Genomic DNA, 6,000 nt, shown 5'->3' with positions numbered 1-6,000 from the left:
TGGTTCTTCAAGGAAGAAAGGCCCTGTCTCGCGATACATGAGCAGGACGACAAACCACCAAGGGAAGTTGATGTGCGGCCTTGTGAATGGCCGTCAGAGGAGTTTATGGTCAAAGCGGGCATCAAGGATGAATTTGATGCATATGCACTACAAAAAAATACACTTCCGTGATGATACGTGTTTGTCACAGTAGTTCGCGTTTTTTGTCATGCATGTACATCCATGACAAATTTATGACAGAATCAAGATAGTCATACCTGTGCTGTCGTAGAAGTGTTCCATGACATTACCAAAATTATCATCACGGAAGTGTCCACTTCCATGACGATAAATCGCGTGTCACAGAAGTGCTTTCGTCAAGGGTGACCGACACGTGGCATCCACCGTAACGGAACGCCGTTAAGCTATCGGGTCGGGTTTTGGATCCGATAACCCATTAATAGCCCCGACCAATGGGGATTTTCCACGTGTAAAATCATCATTGGCTGGAGGAAACATGTGTCGGCTCACCGTTGGGACAGATGTCATCCACTCATTGGACAGAACGCACCTATGATACATCGACATGTGGCACGGCCCAACAGAGGCCCATTCCTGTGAAAAGGCCGTCCCTTTTGACTTGGTCAAAAGGTGGCGGGCCGGCCCATGTAAAGCCTGTTAACGGCATGTTCGCATATAGCCCATTTACAACCCGCTAACCCAAGGCCCGTTACGCCCTATCCGAATTAGGCCCAATAGCGTCATCTGGGCCACCCAATATGATTCCAGCCCGTTTTCACGTCTGGCCCATGTATGGCCCATGATGTCTTTCGGCCCATATGAGGCCCTATGTAACTCTTGGCCTATTAACGGCCCGTGGTGAAATTGGCCCGTAATGAACAGTGTATTACTTTACACCCATTAATGACCCGTGGTGAAACTGGCCCGTAATGAACAGTGTATCACTTTATACCCATTAAGGACCCGTTATTCCGTTGGGCCGTTTCCAGCCCATGTTATCTTTCGGCCTTCTCAGAGCCCATCTATTCTTGGGCTCATTTCCAGCATTCGTTTACTTACGTCCCGTTACTGTCATTTTCTGCTTATGGGCCAAATTCAGCCCGTGGTTACAATCGGCCCGTTTGTGGTCCGTTAACACGTTGGGCCATTTTCATAGTGTCGTGAAATACGGTCTATTAACGATGGCCCGTTATGGTCGGCTCATGTGTAAGTGCATCTAGTGCCACCCCTAGTTTGGTTTTGGAGTATTGACGACAAACATGGTTGAGGGACTAATGTGTTTGTGAGAATTGCAGGATAACACAGGTAGTAGTCCCTCCTTGATTCGGTTTACCTACCAAAGATGACCCCTAAAAATGTATGAAGACATTGAAGATAATGGTGGTACGTGAAGACATTCACACTGAAGACTATGACAGGAGAAGACATTGAGTGAAGACTATGGAGCGCGAAGACTTAGTAGTTTCGTTGTTTCTTTTCTACTTTGTTGAGTCATAGGAACCACCACACTGTTAAGTGGGGTCCAAGTGAACAAAGTCAGAGTGACTGAAGTGATGCTCAACCAAAATCCTATGTCTTCGAGCGAAGACAATGAGAGAAAATCATATCCAGAGTCGGATAAGTCAACTTTACTTGTAGCCCAAGTCAAGCTGTCGTGTGTGTTTGAAATCTGACCATTGTGACACGTGTCAGTTCCTTAGTGACCCAGGGTCATTTTGGACAAATCAGGTCGGGTTGCCCAGTGACTATAAAGAGCCCACCCCCTACACCATAAATTGGTGGTTGCTCAGAGTTAGATACGGCTTTTGTCATTTGAGATCAACCCACCTCCGAAGCCTTTGAGAGAGAGAATCCTTGCGAGGACAAAGCCCAAACCACCCAGAGCCCAGAGAGTGTTTGGCATCACTGAAGTCTTTCTATCCGCGTGATCTGAAGACTTGTTACACTTGAGGACTGTGAATCCTCCATCCGGTTAGGCGTCGCGTTCTGAGCATCCAAGAGTGATTGTGGATTGCCGGTGAATGAAGTCTGTGAAGGTTTGGAAGTCTACCTTGAAGACTTACCAGAGTGATTGGGCGAGGACAGTGTGTCCTCATCTCAAGGGGAATAAGGTGAAGACGCGGTCTTCTGAGTTGAATCTCAGCCTCCCTAACCAGACGTACGGTTGTCACAACAATTGGAACTGGTCGAACAAACCACTGTCTCCCTGAAGCTACTGGTTCTATCTCTCACTTCTCTTTACTTATCATTTGTCTTCGTGAAGTCCTTGCCTGATTGCATAATCTGTTTGACTTCATAGTTTGACTACTTGTTCTGATTAGCTTCATACTATCTTCCACCCTGATCCTTACTACCTAGCTGCTAATAGTCTTCGTGCTTTCACTTCATAGAATACTTGACTATGGCTTGTCTAGTGTAGTCTACCTTCCGCTGCATACGAATAGTATTGATTCTCCTGTTTATCTTCGAAAGTCCCATGTATTGAAGACTTTCACAAAAATCGCCTATTCACCCCCCTCTAGTTGATAACTAGCACTTTCAATTGGTATCAGAGCAAGGTACTCCCTTGTTCTGTGTGATTCGGTTTAACCACCTGGAGTTTTAGCTATGTTGACTGCAGGGATAATCAAGGTCTCCGCTGCGTGTCCCATCTTTGATGGCACTGAATATCCCTACTGGAAGAATAGGATGCGCATGCATCTTGAAGACATTGATGTCGATCTGTGGTATGTCGTCAAGAATGGCGTTCCCAAGACTGGTGAAGGTGTCACCCCCGCTGATGTGAAGAAGTTCATTCAACTGGACTCTACCGCCAAGAACATCATCTGTGGTCATCGGACCAAAGGGCAGTATGGCCGTGTGAGCGCTCTGGAAACATCGAAGCTAGTCTGGGACTGGCTCTCCAAGGTCAATGAAGGCGTCTCTACACAGCGTGATCAACGAATCAATACTCTTTGCAACCTCTTCAACCGCTTCAAAAGGCACGACAATGAGAACGTCCAGCTCATGTTTGATCGCCTCACTGATATCACCAATGAGCTCCGTGCACTCGGTGCAACTGACATTACGAAGCATGAAATTGTGAAGACACTGCTGAGATCTCTCGACAGATCATTTGACACCTTAGCCCTGATGATACAAGAACGCCCTGATTTCAAGACACTCGATCCGTCTGACATACTCGAGAGGCTCAACACACATGAGTACCAGCTATCTGAGAAACGAGATATCTATAGCCCCAACTACGTCTGAACTCATGCCTTAAAGGCAAAGGCTGCGGCTTCCTCATCTGGAGAAGAATCTGACTACAATTCTGATGATCCTGAAGATATTGGAAAGGAGCTTGCTATGCTTGTGAAGAAGTTCCAGAGATTCACTAGGAAGAAAAACTTCAGAAAGTCTTCACGATCCAGCTCAAGGGACGATGAAGCTTCCACCTATGACAACAAGAAAAGAACCTGTCACAAGTGCAAGAAACCTGGCCACTACATCTCTGAATGTCCACAGTGGGACAATGAGAAGAAGAAAAAAGAAGAACAAAGAATATGATTCTGATGACAAGAAGAAGAAGAAATCCTCAAAGTCTTCTTCCAAATCTTCCTCTAAGTCTTCATCACACAAGAAGATCTCATCAGGCAAGGCACATGCTTTTGTTGGCAAGGAAATGGATTCAGAGGAGGAGTCAGCTTCTGAGGAGGAAGTGGTGGAGTCTGAGGAGGAGTCTGACTCTGGTATCGCAAGTCTGGCTCTAGCTACAGCCTACATCGCCAAGTCCATCTTCAACACTGAAGAAAATGACTCTGTCACCAACACTAATGACGAGAACGACTCGGCTCCCACCTACTGCTTCATGGCATGTGGTGCCAAGGTAAACTCTCGCGATGCTTACTTTCAAACATCAAGTGAAGATGACTCTGATGGTGAATCCAAACCTAGCTACAAAAAACTTGCTAAAATCACAACTGAACAACAGAAAGCTATGGAACATATTCAAAAACTGTTAGACAAAAGCGATGACCTATTGGACACGGAAATCACCAAAACTCAGTCCTTAATTGAAGACATAAAAAATCTTCTTGTTAAGTACCAGGAACTTGAAGGTCGTCATGAAACCCTCTCAACATCTCATGAAAAGCTTTCCTACGATTATCTTCAAAGGAAGCAGGAACTTGAGAAATTGAGATCGGATCATGAAGATCTTCAAAAGGAGAATGAGTCACTTCACGCTCAACAGATCAGTCCCGCTCAAGAAGGATTTGAACCACCATGTTTAAAATGCATTGAGCGTGATAACGATGTCTCTGTTGTTGGATGTTCTACTGCTCCTGTTGCAATATCTTCAACTGCTGATGTGGTAACTAACCCCTCTGTTGAGGATACCACTACTATTGTTGATGAGAATGCCAAGTTGAAGACACTGATTGAGACAGGGATGTACAAAAGCCTCAAAGGGCATCAGACATTATGTGATGTCCTCAAAAAGCAGATTCTGAACCAAAACCCTAGAAAAGAGGGTATTGGGTTCGAGAGGAAAAAGAATGTTGATGGGTCGTACTGGAAGCCTGGGCAGTACCCCAAAACCACATGGGTTGCTGCAAAGGAACCTTCAGTAGATCCATCCACCTTATCTGGTTTCACTTGCGCTAACCCTATTATCATTGATAAATCCTTTGATGCAAACTATAAACTGTTTAACGCTCAGAATGGTGAAGTGTTTGCCAGGTATATTGAGACTAACTGCAGGAATGGACCACCTATGAAGAAGATCTGGGTACCTAAACAGTGTATTGAGAATCTTCCTGTGAATGTCATCCTGACACCACCAAGGAAGAAGACAAACGCCAGACCTATGGCTTCATATGGCCCTAAGGCTTCATACAGATACATGACTCACCTGTGTCACCCTAACGCCAATGTTTTGCAGGGAAACCATACTCAAACTTATGAATATGAGCGTGTGTCTTCAAACCGCTATGTTCATAGAACTAAGAACTTTTCTTCTTATTCATATGAGTATCATTCTTCTCCTGCAAGGCTATTTGCTAGGGCTCCAAAGCCAAAATTCTCAGATGCTGCACTTAGACTCATTGCTTCTAAGCCACCCCTGAAGATGTGGGTGGTTAAGAAGAATTAACTTTCTTTTGCAGGGAAAGGTCTCCAGCCGGAAATCAAAGGCGTCCGATGCTATTGCTGGAGACCTAAAACACATTATGGGATGCAAAATAAAATGCCCAAATGGTCTTACTATGTATTTCGTATCTGAATCGCTTACCAGTCATACTATCAGTCCTAACCTTGATCTAAGCTTTGATAATCCTCTTATGCGTCAAATATTTATTCTTCACAACTCTCTTGGTGAAGCCTATCCCCCAAACTGCACTGTAGGCCTCGACACCTCGTGCTTCAGAATGGATTATGGACAGTGGATGCACTAATCACATGACTGGCGATCGAAGTCTTCTGATGGATTCAACGCTGCGTCCATCAGACAAGAGCCACATCACATTTGCTGACACTGGTAAAAGCAAGGTATTGGGCCTAGGTAGAGTTGCAATCTCAAGGGATCAACACATGGACAAAGTGATGCTTGTTGAATCCCTTGGTTTCAACTTAATATCTGTCTCAATCCTTTGTGACTTAAACATGATTGTGCTATTTGGAAAATATCGCTGCCTTGTACTGATGGAATCTGACAAGTCTCTAGTCTTTGAAGGATATCGAAAAGATGATCCGTATATGGTAGATTTCTCAGCAGGTCCACAGATGGCCGTATGTCTTCTTGCAAAAGCTTCAGAATGCTAGCTTTGGCATCGAAGGCTAGGGCATGCTGGCATGAGGAACTTGCACACTCTCGCGAAGAAGAAGCATGTTGTGGGCATTGAAGGCGTCAAGTTCAAGAAGGATCATTTGTGTGGCGCCTGCGAAGATGGAAAGATGACAAGAGCCAAGCATCCCTCGAAGACTATCATGACCACGTCTCAACCCTTCGAGCTGCTGCAC

This window comes from Triticum aestivum, chromosome 6B, assembly GCF_018294505.1.
Source record: "Triticum aestivum cultivar Chinese Spring chromosome 6B, IWGSC CS RefSeq v2.1, whole genome shotgun sequence".
NCBI classification, from domain to species: Eukaryota; Viridiplantae; Streptophyta; class Magnoliopsida; order Poales; family Poaceae; genus Triticum; species Triticum aestivum.
Note: the sequence above shows the minus strand (reverse complement) of the source record.